Below are 20,000 nucleotides of genomic sequence, written 5' to 3' on the forward strand. Positions count from 1 at the left end.
TCCCAAGTTTGATTTTTTTGCTCCTTGATTCTTTAACAAACGACAAGAGCGACAGGGTGGAATGCAAGGTGTGACAGTTTCCATAGGACATATTTGACACAGCCCTGCATGGACATGTATATGTTTTTATTTCTATTGCACCACTGCATTTAATTTAGATTTAATTGAGATGACGACGACGGCGGCAGTACAATGCCGGCTGCATTTATAATACAACATAGTGCATCAATTAAACGGATTTGCACGCAAATCAGTGCACGCCGCGGTGATATTTGAAATTCACACCATATAGCCACGACACAGGACTGCCGAGACAACTTGTGAAAAAAAATCGACATATTGTTCAAATCATTTGTATATCATGTATAATAGCCTGGCTGTCTGTCAGCCACCTGTCCCAAAGGCATTCCAGCAGAGTTCCAGGGTGCGCTGTCCAGGGTGCTGAAACTGGTCTCAGCCGCGCAGCTCCTGTCAGATTTCCTCAATGGACAGTGAACGATGTGCCTTCTGTTCTGTCACTGCATGGCCATAATAATAATCAATAACGAAATATTGTTTCAAGTTTTCACATCAAAACCAAGAATATATATACACTGTGTGGAGTACACGTTACAATGTTATCTTGAAGGCACACTTGTTATAGCCTGGAAGGCACTAGGTTTTTTGTTTTTTTGATCGGCAACCGTGGTTTGTATATCGACATGCATTTCACGGCTGCTTATCATTCTTACCCCCTCTGCAGGTGTGCGTCGTGGATACGCTCCAGCATTGTGCTCATCACCGATCATGGTCACTGGGTTAATAATAAACGTGGATATACACTGACTCTGACAAGCCTAACGTCTCGGTTAATCGACTGCCAGCCGCACGAGCAGATAATAATGCCCGCGCACAGGTGGTGGCACTGCTCATCATCACGCGATGTGGAATAATATGGCACCACCACGCGTAAAGATGGGTTCCTTCACGCCCCTGCTGTGTCTCCCCGCCCTGCTGCTCTTCGATGTCCTCCTCGTGCGCTCAGCTCACGGCAGCGGCGTCTACGAGCGATCGGTGGTGCCCCGCGCCGCGCCTCGCTCCGTGGCCCGCATGGACGGCGACGTGATCATCGGCGCCCTCTTCTCCATCCACCACCAGCCGTCGGCGGGAGAAAGTGGCCCGAGCGGAAGTGCGGCGACGTCCGCGAGCAGTACGGCATCCAGAGGGTGGAGGCCATGTTCCACGCGCTGGACCGCCATCAACAGCGACCCCGACCTGCTGCCCAATATCAGCCTGGGCTGCGAGATCCGCGACTCCTGCTGGCACTCCTCCGTGGCCCTGGAGCAGAGCATCGAGTTCATCCGGGACTCGCTCATCTCCATCCGGGACGACAAGGACGGCGCGTCCAAGTTTTGCATCGACGACGCGGCGTCCAACCAGCCGCCGCCCACCAAGAAGCCCATCGCCGGGGTGATCGGGCCGGGGTCCAGCTCGGTGGCCATCCAGGTGCAGAACCTGCTGCAGTTGTTCAACATCCCGCAGATCGCATACTCCGCCACCAGCATCGACCTGAGCGACAAGACTCTGTTCAAGTACTTCCTGAGGGTCGTGCCCTCAGACACGCTGCAGGCCCGGGCCATGCTGGACATCGTCAAACGCTACAACTGGACCTATGTGTCGGCGGTGCACACTGAAGGTGAGTCACTGCCTGGCTGCATGGGGTCAGTGTGTTGGGAGCAAGTGTGAGGGGAAGGAGAGCGCGTGAGACATGGATCGAGGCAAGTTGAACCACCCATCTATAAAGTAACGCCTATTTCCATTATTCATTTGTGGAGATGACCAATATAATGTCGGCAAAATTGTGTACAGCCTACTCAAAAGGTCAAAACCGACCCTCAACCACACAAATGCCCATATCACATACATCCTTGTGGTCGATGTGGCCTTTTTTCACCTTTGCACTCGTGAGTTTATTTGCCCCTAATGATCCTCTATCATGCCTCTGATATTGTCAATTCATAGCATGCGATTGCAGACCTTGATCGTAAAGAATAAGTGACTAATAAAAAAAGCAGGTGGTTATCATTAAATGTCAACCATGCGGCCAAGGAGCTGTGGCTTTGACCATAATGTAAATCATGAGAATACAAGGAAACTAGATTAGATTCAAATGTATTGTCATTATACAGCACAAGTAGTACAACGAAAATAAGTTTGGCATCCAACCAGAGTGCAAATGTAACAGTAAAGTGCAATAGTAATATACAATGTACAGGTGATTAAACTACATATAAAATATATAAATTAGTACTACTGGTGCTAATCAAATGTATATATACAGACTTGTACAATTAATATGTACAGTCAGTGATACAGGTATAAAGACACTATAGTAGTAGTCATGCTGGCTACTAGGGATATGTACAGATATAGATATAGTATCTACAGATGTATAAAAAGGATTATGTGCAAGTACAGTATGTACAGACAGATGTGGATATATATATATATACTGTAAGAATACATTTATATATATACGGTACAGAATTATTATACATGCATGTACAGTACAACATAGTTATATGGGTTATCTGCAGGTGTATAAGTAGGTATAGGAGGATTAGAAATGGGACACATTTAATTAGTCAGCCCCCTCTCTCTGATTGTAAATAGCTGCATCCTTATTCGCATCCATACTCAATTAGAACCGTTTCACCAATGCCGTTCCAAAGCATTATATATATTACTGCTGCAGACTGCTCCTTCAGCAATGGGTGTCCCCTCGTAAAAGTTCTATAGGCTATAGAGAATACGTTATTACATATTACATTAAACTGGCTCGCTGTCATACAAGGACATAGAGGCCTTGCACGGAATTTTTGTGTTGTTCCCTCTCGTCCAACATGGCTGCCTGTAACCATTTGGTAACCACCTTTTAAAGAAAATGTACAATTTCCGTGCAGTGATGGAGTAGGTAAAACATTGGAAAAGCATGATATTACTGTTCGACTGTGATTTGTTTATGAGATCCAGTAATAAAACACCAATTTTTTTAAATGTATGTTGATATATTTCTCATAGCAACCGTGGTTGTGCACATGGCAACCGTTGTTTCTTCCAACATGGAGGGTAAATGGGCATTTTAAACATTCCATGAAAGGCCTCCATTGGGGTTCATGGTTTTTCCTTATACAATAGTTGTAGTATTAGTAGTAGCAGAGAGACACTCTTTGAGACACACTTTAAATGGAGAAATCGGTAACACTAAAGATGGCAGCGACAATGAAGCTACTTTCTACAAAACAAACATATTCAGAGAAAATACTTATTTTTTTATGTTGAGGAAAATTATAATTGTAAAATTATAATTATAAAATGTAACACACTTTCATATCACGCAACATTGGCAGCTAGCCTATACGCCCGTCTGACCTGTACTTGTTATCTGTACTCGAGGTCAGTGTAGAACTAGGTAAGTTAGCTCTTACCAGGTATCCCGCCACTTCTTCCTGGACAGTGTTGCGATGCTCATATCAACACAGGCTGCACGCACGCTAATGACGCCACATGCACGCGCGCTCCCTCCCGCGCATGCGCATAAATGTTCCCTCGCATAAGGACAGACTAAAAACAATGCCTAATTGCCTCTACGAATGGAATGTAACACCTGACGACCGCCGCTATTGATATGCAAAGTAGCCAGGTGTGTACTGCGAGTTGGCGCATCAGTCGAGTGCAGCGCATTCCTGTGTGCACGTGCGTGCACGCGCTTCTGCTCACAAAACTTATAGGTTGCCGGGAGTGCAATCTCGTCCCATGAGCAACGCATCGCTGTTCCTGGAACACGCTGCAAGCTAACGTGCGGCTGTAAAATCGGATGACTTTTGATGAATTTAAAACATTAATGAAAGACCTGGAAACAGAGTCAGCCGGGAGCCGTCTCTGTTTCTGAATATCTCACTATCCCCCGGCCCCCTGAACACTTGACTTTTAAAGTGTTTTGTATATTATTCTCCATTTGTTTTATGTGGCAGTGTCTGTAACTTTAATGGATACTTTAAATGCTGCTGTCTTGACCGGGTCTCTTGCAAAAGCGATTATTAATCTCAATGAGACTTACCTGGCTAAATAAAGGTTAAATAAATAATAATACAAATGTATTACGACATGATCTCTGCCAAAATAATGGGAATCTCGGGGGGCGAGTGGTTGCCATGGTAACTAAGGACTCTGTGGCAGAAACGACTGGATGGCGCATGGTGTAGAAACTGGTCTAAGTGGGGGGAAAAGGGCATTTTTCTCTCATAGAATTGTCCCTTTTTGATCAAATTAATTGATTCTGTGTTTACCAGTAACTTCAAATATGAAAAAACAACAACAATAGTATGTATGACAGAATCTTAGATATGGACTCCCCCTTCAAAGAGACAGGGCTCAGGTCTTGTTAGTCTTGTTAGTTGTTACTTGTTAGGGCCGACAGTGGATAGGGAGGTAGGGCAGTCGTCTGGTAATCCGGAGGTTCCCGGTTTGATTCCCGCTCCTCCCGGGCAGTGCGCCGAAGTGTCCTTGAGCAAGACACTTAACCCCTAACTGCTCCCGATGAGCAGGTCGGCACCTTGCATGCGGTCGCCTCCGCCATTGGTGTGTGAATGTGTGAGTGAATGGGTAAAATGTGAGCAACAAATTGTAAAGCGCTTTGGATAAAAATCTGTTATATGAATGCACCATTTACCATTTATTTACCACCATTTAGTTGCTGTTATCAGAATGGCAGCAGAATGAACTGACTTCTCCTTAGACAGACTTTAGCAGTGGTAGCATACAGTACTGCAGCATAGTAGTAGTCGTTGCACGGAAGACAGTTCATACCAGGCAATGTAATGGATTTGAGTGTGTAGTACGGCAGCCTGAAACACAACACAAGTGCTACCCGAGGGAAAGATAAATGATGGTTATTGTCAAGAACCTCACTGCTCATTTAAATTATGATTATTGTGAAATTATCACAATTATCATAATTTTATCACAATATCAAATATCACATATTCTTTTAGTCAAATTGATTTCATTTGACAGGCAATTCTTTATTACACCCATTTGACGTCAGAAACCCCCCCAAGAGCATAGTTACACCTTCATGACTGCAGTTATGTTATTGTCTTGTAAACATTTAAAAATAAGAATAAAATCCTCTTCAAGGACTTCAAAGGGTAATGCCAATTTAAGAAACCATGCATATAGTATGCATACGGCCTTGGGACAGTCCAATCTACATGTGTGAACATGAAAAACTCTTTCCCACAACTCTGTCTGGGCTTAGATTAGACTAGATTAGATTGAAGTCATTATACAGTACAACGAAAAGAGGTTTGGCATCCAACCATAGTGCAAACCTCTTTTCGTTGCACTGTACTTGTGCTGTATAATGACAATACATTTTAATGTAATGTAATGTAATCTAATCTAATCTAATCTAATCTAAACCCAGCCATCAGAGACATGAGTTTCAAACGTCCAGTATGATGGGTCAGCAGGTAACATCTATAGCTGTAGAGTCCAGAGCTGCTCCAGATAGAGTGGAGATTGAAATGTACAGTATGATGTCAACAGGTAACACCTATAGCTGTAGACAGTGTTGTAGTACTCGAGTCCTGGACTGATTTTCAGGACTTGTGAGTCGTGACTCGACTTGGACTTGAGTACTGATGACTCGGACTTGGACTCAAGCATTGACTGCATTCAGAATCGGAAGGTGTAGACAAGGACTTGTTAATTAGCTCTTTCTGCGCCAAACCCGAGATTTCTCGGGTTTAGATAATCTTTTGTTTTTGTTTTCGATTTTCCCATTCTAAACACTCACGCGGACCTGCCTGTGTCTCCCTGGCACCGCTGTCTAAGTTATAATTGCAATGACGATCGAATCCCGACAGGTGGCAGTATCGCCTACCTTTTGAGCTGGGTCTCTCAGTTGTCTTTCAGTGCCTCAGTCCCTCCGACTGCAGGAATCCCTTCCCCCTCAAAGTGAATCAGCACACAGCTATCTGTCGCCGATTTGCTTGCCTGAAACCTATTGTTTCCCGTATTATAGGCCAGGCCCAATGCACACCAGTAATGGCAATCGCAATGGAACTACTGGGATTATTCATTTTGGAGTACCTTCTGACTAAGGTAAGGTCTATTTTAGGTCTATTTTACCGAACCTAAAACATGCTTTTGTATTGATCACAGCGTCGTATTTTACCGAACCTAAAACATGCTTTTGGTAATGATCGCAGCTTCGTAAAACGACCCCCCCCCCCCCCTTGATGATTTTGTGAAGAAACATCTATATTGGTATATACCTTTGATTTGGAAATAATATAGGTTTCAGGCGAGCAACCCGAACGATTTGCGCATATGCATATAACACGTCATATCTCACTATCTAGAAAACGAGACTGGATTATTTTGAAGGGGCGATGTTTAGCGTGGAATAGCGCACAAACGAAAGTATGTAGAAATGAACTGGTTTGTCCATGTTGGACTATAAATAGTGCCTGTCAAATGAGCCATACTATTGTCTCCATAGCTATAATATAGAATATACGATGGGTCCGCAAACATCGTGAAAATGGTCAACAACGCTGGCGCCAGGGAGTAAAGATGGGAAAACAGCGTGGCAGTCAATGTGCTCTTCTTTGGTGACTCAGACTTGGACTCGGACTCGACCACTTGGGGACTCGAGACTCGACTCAGACTCGAGATTTAGTGACTCGACTATAACACTGGCTGTAGAGTCTAGAGCTGCTCCAGAGAGAGTTGGGAGAGAGTCCATAGAGTTTGGAAGATAGTTTATCATGCTAAATAATGATCGTACTGTGTCCCAGGCCGTAGTAATACTATATATTAGTGATGCACGATATATCGGCCGCCGATATAATATCGGCCGATATGGCCGTTTTTTTACACATCGGTATCGGACCGATATCAAGATAGGGCCGATATTATTTTTTTTTTTCTTTTTTTTGTTTCTTTTTTTTTATCTTTTTTTTTTATTTTTACATGTTTTGGCCTTAAATAGTTTCAAAATATCAGTCATTTCTGAAAATAAGTTACAAAAGTAAAAAATGTTTGCGTTTTGGAAAATAGCTCTTTATTTGATTATCATAAAAAAGTGTTTTCTATACAGAGATATCGACATCGGTAAATATCGGTATCGGCCAGAACAGCAATATTAATATCGGTTATCGGTATCGGCCACAATTTTCACATCGGTGCATCACTACTATATATGAATTTGCGGGCGGCGTTCTTCTTTCAGGCCCCCCCCCCCCCCCCCCAAAAAAAAGCTCCACAATGTACCACCCGGTCGCGCAACACCTCGGGTGCTATACCGCGAGGTGTGCGAACGCAATTCAATCTTGATTTAGTCTCCAAGGACCATTTTCATGCACTCTTTCCAACTGTGATTGGCCATGATAATCAGCTTGACCTCATATTGATTTTGGTTACAATATATCTGCTCAGCTATGGAAAAAACATTCCAATCTAATTGATGGTCACTGTGTTGGATCGCATGGTAGTTGTGATATCAAACTGAAACTGTAATTATCGAGTCCGAGTCCTGGACTGATTTTCAGGACTTGTGACTCGACTTGGACTCGAGCATTGACTGCATTCTGACTTGGAAGGTGTAGACGAGGACTCGGACTTGTTAATTGATATATACAGTTATTTCGTTATCTTTTTTTTTGTAATACGCCCTAATCATTTGGCATAAGATATTGATACCGTAACATTATTTAATTTTGTGAAAGGGCAGACACGTGTGTTCCACCTACATGCAGATTCACGTCGATACCCTCACGTTCAGTACTTAAGATCCCTATAAGAGACGCCCCGAAATGTGCGCTTTGCTTACACGGATTTAACATCAAATTCCAGCAAGACCACTAATAGATGTTCGATATGTAAACCAACTATTGAAGAGAAGACTGGGACATTACAACCTCAAACTTCAACAGACATCTGTGGAGTGGACTCAATCTTGATGACTTGGACTCGGACTCTGGTAATGGGGAGCAACCAGAACGATTTGCGCATATGCATATAACACGTCCTATCTCACTATCTAGAAAATGAGACTGGATTATTTTGAAGGGGCGATGGAATAGCGCACAAACGAAAGGATGTAGAAATTAACTGGTTTGTCCATGTTGGACTATAAATAGTGCCTGTCAAATGAGCCATACTATTGTCTCCATAGCTATAATATAGAATATACGATGGGTCCGCAAACATCGTGAAAATGGTCAACAACGCTGGCGCCAGGGAGTAAAGATGGGAAAACAGCGTGGCAGTCAATGTGCTCTTCTTTGGTGACTTGGACTTGGATTCGGACTCGACCACTCGGGACTCGAGACTCGACTCGGACTCGAGATTTAGTGACTCGACTACAACACTGTTCAATACATTTAACATTGTGATCTTCATCAATTCTTACCCCACTTATAGCCGTGACCGCCAGTCTCTCGTTTACCCTCCATTGCTGGAGACAAGAAGCACGTCTCCATCGCGAATACATTTCCCAAACTGACACAGCATTAATAATGTGTAATAATTATCTTATTCTAACAACTTCTAACATCTTATAATTTTCTTCTGGAGAGGCCGAAGGTAGGAGATGAAAACAGAGGTGTGATGCATACATAGACGTTGCAAGTAATAATAATAATAATTTACTACTTATTTGGGAGGGGCAATACACGTCAATCAACATTCCAGTTCGCACTTCGATATAATTACCGGTGTCAGAGTTAGCCAAGAGGCACATTTGTAGTCCCCAGACGTGTCAACAACACAGCAATTACAATAAACAAAAAAACAAAACCCACAAAAAATTAATAAATAAAAACTGCACATTATTTTAAGAAAATTAACAGCAGCAGTCAGTAATTATGTGGCTCATACAGGAGCTGACAAGTGACTATGACGTGTTTAGACTCCTGCCTTTCTTTAAACTCGCTAAAACACAATTACGATTGACAGGCTGCCCCCCCCCCCCCCCCTCCTAGGACTTAAGCCATGGGTACTGCAGGATATCTGGAAGATTGATTTGTAGTATTGTGGGGCGATATTGGGACCCTGACACGCAGAAGGATGACCCAGGCTGGTAGAGAGAGCCGAGGAACCCACCTTGTGGGAGGCAGACAGGTCAACAGGTCGGGGTGGATGGAGCATACGGAGAGTGAGTGTGGGCGATGTAGTGCCCAGAGGCGACAGCTAGGGGGTGTCATGTATCTGATCTTCAGCAGACCTAGGGGGGGGGGGGGGGGGGATTATTTGGAGACTGTGGCCGTGCACTGCAGGCCATTCTTGGTATGGTTCCGATTTATTTATCGTCTCTTTTAAAGTTGAATGGTGGAAATTACAATCTCCGTTTGAAGGATTTGTATGCACTTTGCTGTTCCCAATGTCCGAACAGAAATGGGAAAGAAATTTTAGGTTTTCCGCACCTACTGCATGGAACAATCTCCAGTCCGATCTGAAGATCCAAAGCTTGGTAACACTAAATTTATTTAAGGCTATGGTGAAGCTTATTGTAACCACGTTTTCTGTGTGCAAATGTTTTATTTTACCATTTTGTAATGTTACTTTTATCTGTAATGTCAATGTGTGTATGTTGAAACTTTGCGTTGCTGCTAATTCTTGGCCAGGTCTCCCTTGTAAAAGAGATCCTGGATCTCAATTGGGACAAACTTGGTTAAATAAAGGCTAAATAAAAAATGTAATTAAAATATATATATAGTAGTTGAGAGTGGTTGAGTTGTAGTAGTTGAGAGTGGTTGAGTTATAGTAGTTGAGAGTGGTTGAGTTATAGTAGTTGAGTTATAGTAGTTGAGTTATAGTAGTTGAGAGTGGTTGAGTTATAGTAGTTGAGTTATAGTAGTTGAGAGTGGTTGAGTTATAGTGGTTGAGTTATAGTAGTTGTGAGTGGTTGAGTTATAGTGGTTGAGTTATAGTAGTTGTGAGTGGTTGAGTTATAGTGGTTGAGTTATAGTAGTTGAGAGTGGTTGAGTTATAGTGGTTGAGTTATAGTAGTTGAGAGTGGTTGAGTTATAGTAGTTGTGAGTGGTTGAGTTATAGTAGTTGAGAGTGGTTGAGTTATAGTAGTTGAGTTATAGTAGTTGAGTTATAGTAGTTGAGAGTGGTTGAGTTATTGTAGTTGTGAGTGGTTGAGTTATAGTAGTTGAGAGTGGTTGAGTTATAGTAGTTGAGAGTGGTTGAGTTATAGTAGTTGTGAGTGGTTGAGTTATAGTAGTTGAGAGTGGTTGAGTTATAGTAGTTGAGTTATAGTAGTTGAGAGTGGTTGAGTTATAGTAGTTGAGAGTGGTTGAGTTATAGTAGTTGAGTTATAGTAGTTGAGTTATAGTAGTTGAGTTATAGTAGTTGAGAGTGGTTGAGTTATAGTAGTTGTGAGTGGTTGAGTTATAGTAGTTGTGAGTGGTTGAGTTATAGTAGTTGTAGTAGTTGAGTTATAGTAGTTGAGTTATAGTAGTTGAGTTATAGTAGTTGAGTTATAGTAGTTGTAGTAGTTGAGTTATAGTAGTTGAGTTATAGTAGTTGAGTTATAGTAGTTGAGTTATAGTAGTTGAGTTATAGTAGCTGAGAGTGGTTGAGTTATAGTAGCTGATAGTGGTTGAGTTATAGTAGCTGAGAGTGGTTGAGTTATATTGTTGGTGTTAATTAGAAAGGAATGCCATGTTAAGATTATACCCAAAACAGATGTATAATTTAACACATAGGTTATATATTTCCCTTTATGTTCTAAGGGGGATATTCAGAATCAGAATTAGAATCTGTTTCATTATTGTCACATCAAATAGGACAAAAAAAGAAAGCAATAAAAATAGTATTAAAAAAGAAAACAGCAGCATAAGCAATGATAATAATCACATTTAATTTAATTCATTCTTATTTGAAACATGGAATTACTCCTATAGACTGATTTGGTGACAGATACAGGTACATACTGGGAGCAACAACCAATTATCCCTCGTGACTGAAATGACTCCCGACATAACAACCCACCTGACTCAGCACAATTGCCTTTGATGAACCACCTTGTAATTCCACTGTGGGATATTTGTGGATATCCTGATGAAGAATGTGCTCAGTCAACCGAGGATTGGATAATAACAAGGGTTTATTAACCAAACAGATAGATTACATAGAGAGAATGGCTGAGGGGCTCTCCCCAGGTAGTCAGCTGAAGTGACCCAGGTAAAAGACCCAGATAGATCTCAAGAGGAGATCTATATAGTTAACAGGAGGGGGTGTGGTCCCATTTGATAGGTCAGATGGGGGGGAGGGGGTACAGGTTTGGGGACACAGGGGAGGGGGGTGATTCCACAGAGAGGGGGGGGGGGCACAGGTAAGGGGATACAGGGGAGGGGGATATCTTATTCCACAGAGAGGGGGGGGGCATAGGTAAGGGGATACAGGGGAGGGGGATATATTTACATGAGGACAATATATTATACCACAATACTCACTTTTCTTTCTTATAATGTGGGTGAGATTAATGTATAATATACCAGGATTGTTTGGAACAGGTAAAAGTGGGGACCGATGTAATCCATCGGTTATCAGAAAATAGAAAATAATTAAAATAATGAAAATGTTGGCCAATGTGTTCTGTTGGTTGGCCTAATAGTTTAAAATAGTATTATTTACATACTTGATTCATGACATGATCGACTGGACTGCGGTCTGTGTTATTTTGATATCAGAGATGTGGGAATAGATATCACCATTTTCTTTTATTAATCGCTCAAAATATCTATATCAATGAGTGGTCCTCAACTCTGATATCAAACAACAATTAACATAATCATTAGAAGCTATAGCTGTGCAAATATCTTGGCATACCTTCAGTCGTTCATGTCGTGATTCAGGGGAGCTAATGTGATGGTTGTGCATACAGGCATAGTAATACAACTATTACATACATGTGAGCACTGTCTCTGTGTGGTCAGAGTGCACAGGGTGAAAAACAAAATCGTGTGCATAATTATTAGGAATAGGATTTGCACATAAGGCTAATGTGTACAAAAACATTTTAACAACCGTTAACCTGGTGGTTAATAAAACTAACATGATTAAATTACTTAGGATCCAGTTGTATTTAACCTGAGTTTGAGTGTCACTTTCATCTGTGATTGCCTCAGTTTTGTTGGTCTTTACTTAGAATCAGGCAATTTTCTCCATTTCTTCTCTATAAATGAGGAGATAAAACGTCTTATGCATCGCTTCTGTATGTAATTCTAGTGCATATACTATCAATGGTTCACCATACAGGTGCAAAACAACGTTACATGTCCTCTTCTATGAAAGAATAAAACAACTGATTCTTTCTTGTCTGACAATACAATTTTGTAACCTAAGTAATTCAAATGTGATGTAATACAGTAACCAAACTTGGTGTCTTGGAACAACCCAACTGGTTCTGCCCTGTTTAACAATAGCATTTTGCAATGTGACTCTCTGATCATTTCTCATTGCTATTATAAAATTGGTTAATGCAATCTTACTGATTGTATTTCATCATATTCTTAGTCCATAATTTTCCAGATACATATGAACTCTGTGAAACAGTTCTTGTTTGTGAATCTGACAGTTGCTGTGTCGTGTTGATCATCTGTTCTCGGTCTGTTGTGTGGCAGGGCCAAACAGTAACACAGTAAAAATTAAATACATACATAACAATGTGGACAATGTGTGTTCAGAAGTCTCTTGGTCTACAGGTCTCTGATGATGTCTCTTCTTGACGATGCAGTCGGGAACATTCACTGGTCGTCGTTCATTCAGAGGGGGCCTACAGGAGGTCGCCGTCCGCTCCCTGTGTACCTTGTCAAGGGTCACCGGTAGCAGTCAACTATAGTGGTCTTTTCCTGCAGCCTATGTTGTTCTCCACCACCATCACATGTCTGCCACTGTGCTCACGCTTGGCTCCCATCAGGCCCAGAGACATGGTGGTCAGGGCGTTTTTGAATGTGTTGTGCTGGTTTCGCTGTCCTCTCCTCGTCATTGCGGTACCACTTGATGGAGGGCGAGGGCCCGCCGGTGTAGTGGCTAGTCAGTAGGACGCTCTTTTTCACACGGATGACAATCTTGTCATGGGAATCCACCTTGATGGTCGGGGACTTGGTTCCCATCTGCAGGTGATGGGTTTGGTCTGCAGTGCCGGGGTGGAGGCTGTCAAAAGGTTGATCTCCTCTTCGTCAGTGTCTCCTTGGTCAGTCTCCTTCGTGGTCCCCTGCTCCACTTTCTTGGGGATGTCTGTGGGCTGGGTTGGATGGTTCTCCCACGGTTGTTGTCGTCGCCTCTGGTTGTCAATTTTCTTTATGTGTCCCGCTGTGATTAGCTTGTTAATCTCAGCGCGGTACACAGTCTCTTGAGCGGGGTCTCTGGCTAGGCGCCGCTCTGTGTTCAATAGATACCGCTCCGTCGCTTCTTTTGGGGCGTGGAAGGTGGGCATACCCTCTCGCCTCAAGAGTGGAGTTGCGTATCTCATCACTCCATTGACTTTGACTCTCTTTGTCCCTTGCTCGAGGAGTGCTATGGCGTAAATGTCTTCCTTGGAACGAATGTCTTTCTTTTCGTTCTTAAAGGGCATTGTCTCTAGTGTCCATAGCCTCTCGACATGCTGTAGGAGGGTGGTGTCTTCTTCTGTCACTCTGGAGTGGAGGCAGCTAGTGGCTGCTGTTCGGTTAAGAGACTTAGCGAGGGGGCCTTGTAATGTCCATCCTAGGCGGGTCTCGACTGCTGCAGGACAGCCTCTGGGCCCTGTGTGGACCCGGTCTATCGGGACTATGAGGTCTGCATGGTCGGAGCCTATCAGCAGGGTCGGGGTGGCACCGTCTATGAGCGGGATAGGTAGTTGACGCAGGTGCACATATTTATCCATCAGCTTGGCGATGGGGTAGGTGTACTGCGACAGGCCTATTTCTTGGCTGGTGAAAGCATTAGTAATCCTATACCGTCTCTCTGGCTGCCCGCTTGCTGCGATAGTGAAGGAGACATTCTCGCCCTTTATCGTCTTTAGATCTCTTCTTATTGTCCGAATCGTCATTGGTTGTGTCCGCAGCTTCGTGGTTCAGGTCGCGCATCGTCTCACTCGTCCTGTCCTCTCACCAATTCGTGATCTGAGGGTGATAAACACTGCCTTAGAAAACTCCTCACATAAATGATTCAACGCCTTTCTGCTAAAGTGGAAAATCATTTTGGGATTAATTCATTTCATTTTAAATACAATCACTTAATTGACAATAGGAAATGCAAGCCAATTGCATTAGCAGTGATTCCTTACGTCAAGAAGGTCACATTCACTACAATTTTATCAGATCTTGTATCTAACTAGATCTTCCAGCATTACACTTTAAATAAAATTTGTAAATGAATGGCCAAAGTCTTGAATCAGATAAAATAGCTCCTTGTCTTCATATTCTGATGGTCTTAAATTGAAGTTGATCTTACCTCAGGCCGCGTACGATGGTGTGCTTCTTCAAGATACTTACCTCGCCATGACTTCTCGGTTGTTCTTCACATCTCAGTATGGCTCATCATAGCATAGCATGGGGAAAAAACATAAAATCTAGGTAGCCAGTTAATTTTTGCATGAAAAACAATCATTTGTTTTGTCATCTACGTTTTAACTAACCTTACTGTCATGCATTTGTCCTAATAAACTAATCTACACTGTAGCACTCAACACTTTGATGACCATTGTTACTCAGCTGATAGAGGTGTGCCTTGCCTGATGTCCTGTCGTACAGAACCTGTGAGTCGCTTTGGATAAAAGTGTCAGCTAAATGATCAATGTTGTTGATATCTTGTACATTTAGATAATTGTGCTGCAATTTTGGTGGTTGATAATTTTGCAATCATGGAAAGTATTAGTTGTTAAAAGAATAGTCTAAGGAAAGTCATGCATGTTATTGGTTATAAACAGAGAATAGAAGGAGGGGATTGTAAGTAGTTGTTTTCATCATTAATCTTTCATCTCGGGCACTTCTCTAATTCATGTGTCTTTTGAAAAGAGATGATGAAAACGACTGGTTAGTTATTGTTAGTATGGGAGTTAGGTAGATTTTCATAACTGCAAATTCATCACCGGTGTCTAATTCATGTTAATTAAGTGGTTCTCTGTTGCCATCCACCGCTAGGTGAGTTCATCAAGTCTGTGGTCACGAGTGCAGGCATTTGCATTGCTTTGTCTCCCAAGTGCCCACTCTGAAGAAATTTACATGTGGGTGTTTTGGATGTAGATTTGTTCCAAATGGTCAATCGATTGTCTCTCAGCTCTGCACTGTCTCTCGGTTGACATGCAAATTGTTGGATTTTCTGTCTTTTGTGATACAATTTGGGTGTAGTCATTCACTGTTTTGCATCTCGCCTCAGAGCCAGATCTGTAAATACAAACACATGTTAATTTTCCACTCTTTTCTAAAACCTGGGTGAATCCTCTTTGACTGTCTGTGTGCTCAACAAACATTAGCTAGATCTCATCCATCCCGTTCTTGGATGTAATGATAGTGTTATCATTTATCAATCATATCCCATATGTACACAAGCATATGAATGTGGACCCACACATTTTGAATCATGTTTAAAATGTCTTACAATGGAAAGGGCTAGTTATCTTTCATTGGTTCTTTAGATAAACACATTAACTCAAGTGAATATAACCTAAACATCTTACTTTTAAACATGATCTATGTTGTTTGTGTTCCAAGTTTTCAACATTGAAAGCTTATAAAGTCTAATCTAACGCTGTTTATGTGGACTACAATTCCTGTACTGCCATATATTGGGAACCGGAAGTGTTTGTTTAGCTCCCATGGTCAGTATGACCGGTACGCCCACAGATGTATTATAATTCTGAAACAGACATTGTAATTAGCTTTATGTGACTTATAATGTGTAAATTAAAGCACATAAACACTCAAGTGATCTGAGATAGTTGTAATTTGCTTTAACTGATAGTTGTGTATATGTACAGTTTCTACGTCAAATGACTCCCTTTTCTTGACTCCTTTTGTATCACAAAAAGTACTGAATTTGCAAATCTGGTATGTCATAAATGTACAGATGTAGCAGTACTGACTATCTGTCTGTCATGTATGTCATAATATGTTCTGATAAATTGAAAATGGGGGACCCTGATGTAAACAAATCTGGTATTGAACATGGGGGACCCTGATGTAAACAAGACTAAAGTCTCTCTCTGGTCTGCATCCCCTTAACAATTGTGTATTGAGCTGTGCTGTATTGTACCCATTCTGCAATCTGTTAATAAAGTTTTCAATCAATCAATGCATCTATATTTATGATTTTTATACTCACCGGGGACAGCTGTTGTGTTGGGTTGGATCCGTTACGTGTCGTCAGCAACCCGCATCTCGCCACCTCAACTCAACATTTTCCAATAGCAGCGCGCACATACATATACAAATAAAACATATACTACACGTGGATTTCACGCACCCTTGGCCTTGGGTACATTACACTTTACGTTCGCTTATGGATAGTTTAATATAAAATAATAACTTCACGGCGCGCATAGCGTCACGTCATTGCTCCATGCGACGTTCGTGTGTTCTCATTCGCCTCGGAAATAACGCTTTGTAATTCATACAGTATTTTTCCCACGAGCTCTCAATAGCCTGGAATTCCTATACCAGCGTTTTGTTACCGAATGAACGCGCCTGTGCATATGTGAAACGTAAACAACCTGAAACGATAAAACTATACTTCCCCAAATGGCCGTTCCCGTGGGCCGGTGTTCTGCGGAATCCGGAAATTACTATCCTAGTTTGTTCCCGTGAACTGCACTTCAATGTTATTCTTTGTATAACGGTGACTCGTCTCTCAATGCTCGTCGCGCTATCCGCAGCCGGTTCTTGACTCAATAAAGCAACGCGACGGGTCCTATAATACTTGTGCACATACAAACGAGACTTAAAACAGACAAACAAACATTAATACATATAAGTTAACGTGTGTGTATATCTGACTGTATTGGATCGCTGTACGTTTAGTCGTCCAACATCTGTTGCGACAAGGCATTCATACCCTTGATATATAACTACACATCGTTATTAAAATCATAACGACCGAACCTGACTTCGAAATTTACCAGCGATATATTAGATTATATATACCTTTTAATCACACTCACGGTCCCTTCGACCTGCGACTCGTTAAATGTACATTCACGTACTCCCGAGACAGGTCATCTTCCCGCTATCTGTATAATCAATTGGAATTCAATCCAAATACATCGTTTTCAGGAATGGAAGATATTGTGGGTTTAGTTTGAGGTTGAAACAATGAATATTATGACGCTACTCTGGTAATTAATAGGTTCCAATAGAGTAGCGTTTTCCATGGATATCACATCATAATAAGCCCACGCTTCTTGCCTTGTTGCCTATATTTTAGCCTGCATCAGCTAGACTTGGGTTAGCAAACCAACAACCGATTATTTTGTGCCCTAACTTTCGGTTTGGCAACAGCCAAATCCGGGAATAGCACAGACAACCCATCCTTTCAGAACATCTGTCCAGATAAGGACCCAGGTACACGCGTTTCCCCGGTACGATTCTCAATACAGATCAGATATATTAATGCACATTATTCTCACTCAGCCATGATCTCAATATTTGACAACATTCTGTAATATTCACCTGGCACAGAGAAAAGCGGGAAAGTTTTAATTCCTTCCATACATTTTTGGTCGACCATCCTATTATACTCACTTTTCTCTGTATAGCTGAAAACAATACAGCACGCCGGGAGGACGCAAAAAGTCCGTCACAAGTTCGTAGACGCCAATTGTGGGATATTAGTGGATATCCTGATGAAGAATGTCTCAGTCAACCGAGGCTTGGATAATAACAAGGTTTATTAACCAAACAGATAGAATACATAGAGAGAATGGCTGGGGCTTCTTACCTGGGTAATTTCAGCTGATCACCTGGGGCGAGAGCCTCAGCCATTCTCTCTATGTATTCTATCTGTTTGGTTAATAAACCTTGTTATTATCCAAGCCTCGGTTGACTGAGACATTCTTCATCAGGATATCCACTAATATCCCACACCACCTATTTCATCCACCTATCCGTAATCCCACCTACTGTATCTGTTGTTCCCTCCCAGATTAGGACAATCGGTGCTCTCTCTCCCCGCCACCTTAGGCCCCGTTTAGACGGAAACGCTAGCAGGTGAATCCGCAAAAATATTTTTTCGGATGTGCCTTTCGTTTATACGGAAACTGTGTTTTTACGGGGTGAAACCGCAAAAAAGTGAGACTACCTTCCAGGGTGGAATTCCTAGAAACGATAAACCTTTCCGCTCTCATCTAAACTGTCAAACCGCATAAAACGATGACGAAAGGGTTGTCAAGGCTCTCGTCGCGTGTACTGCTTACATCACAGGCATGCGCCAGTAGCCTAGAAGCGTAAACAAAGCATGTCTGATTCTATCCATGGCGATCACCTGAAGGCTACATTGGCAGTACTTTTAAATACAATCTGTCCCGCTGCGTGACTGGACCCACTGTCTGTGAGTGACTCTGCTTTGGTCCAATCACATTCCCCACCCACAGTCTGCGAATCAGAGGCAGAGTAGGGCGGGTCTTCACAGCACGTCATGTGACATATGCGCCAATCGTGTGACAGCGGGGCTCAGTCGTCTGGAGTCGTTACAGCCTCGTCTGCACGGAGAATTCCATCCCAAAACGATAGTCTAAACGCAAAATTAAAAGTGAAACCGTAAGACGACTTTTGCGGTTTCTGTTCAGACTCTCTCCGTCTAAACGTAGCCTTAGTGGCGCCCTGTTGCCCATAGCAACAGCAAGGGGTCTGCAATCGCATAAATTAGCCCACCTAGCCAGATTAACATTGTTTGGTAAACCACTCACCTCGCGGCCCTCAGAGCACTCACCTCGCGGCCCTCAGAGGTGGGGAAATAATTGGATATCATGATTCCACTTTCGAGCGGGAGAATGAAAGTAGGCAATTGAAAATATCTTCAAAGGCTTATTGGAAAACCAGCACAGGGGACTGTGTGATGCCAGCGTCTGCCTCTCTCTGCTCAAATCAAACCACACCATGCTAAGAGGAGACAGGGCCCTGGATAAATGCTCCCAGTTTGGCTGATAGATAAGTGACTCTGGTTTTCACGGGAACACAAACAAACACACACACACACACACACACACACACACATAGGCGCCCACTTAACGGAGCAGACGATGCACGGGCTCCAGGACTATTAAACTTGGGGGAGCAAGCTTGTCTCTTTGCTCCCTCATCCAGTGCCCACGGGCCACGGTTCGTCGGCATGACGTATACGACATGTTGGGGGAGGCGGCTTTTTCGAAAGCGTTTGAAAAATTCAGGCTGGATATTGGATAACATTGTGACTCGTGAGGATTATTCTTCGGCGTTTACATCAAAATGGAGCAAATCATCACGTAAGTCGAACACTGTGACTGTATACTAAATGCGCAAACAGATTGAAACTGAATATTTCTCGTATGGTGAGCCTCGGCGCTGCTGCACCGAGTGAATCCAGAGATACAGGATGGTGCGCAGGCGCTGTGATCACCCAACGGCGGAAATAATGCCGCTTTGAGCAGTTTATAAAAAAAATAAAAAAAATATTTATTAGCAACGCCGAGCTTTCAAACCATCCCGTATCTCTGTGCGAACCCCTCGTGCAACTGTGAGCACCTTTGTAATGTCTCTGTGATACTTGTATAACAAACGGTTCGGCCAGAACCAGTCCTTCATGGTAAATCTAGGTTGGTTTCCCATTGAGGAGCAAGTGACTGTGGATTCACTCGGTGCAGCACAGTCACGAAAGGGGACCCTGATGTAAACAAGACAAACGTCTTTCTCTGGTCTGCATCCCCTTAACAATTGTGTGTATTGAGCCGTACTGTATTGTACCCTTTCTGCAATCTGTTAAATAAA

The 20,000-nt window shown here is 42.6% G+C and overlaps 1 pseudogene across 1 annotated transcript in view; it reads left to right on the forward strand.

The window, feature by feature from the left end:
- Positions 1-921: 921 nt before the first annotated feature.
- LOC311228383 (metabotropic glutamate receptor 1-like) overlaps positions 922-20,000 on the forward strand; it is a 40,182-nt pseudogene continuing 21,103 nt past the window's right edge. Inside the window, exon 1 of the transcript in view lies at positions 922-1,675. The product of the transcript in view is annotated as a metabotropic glutamate receptor 1-like (transcript). The remainder of the gene's footprint in view (positions 1,676-20,000) is intronic.

The sequence above is a fragment of the Notolepis coatsorum genome (genome assembly GCF_963971535.1).
Source record: "Notolepis coatsorum genome assembly, chromosome: 5".
NCBI lineage: Eukaryota > Metazoa > Chordata > Actinopteri > Aulopiformes > Paralepididae > Notolepis > Notolepis coatsorum.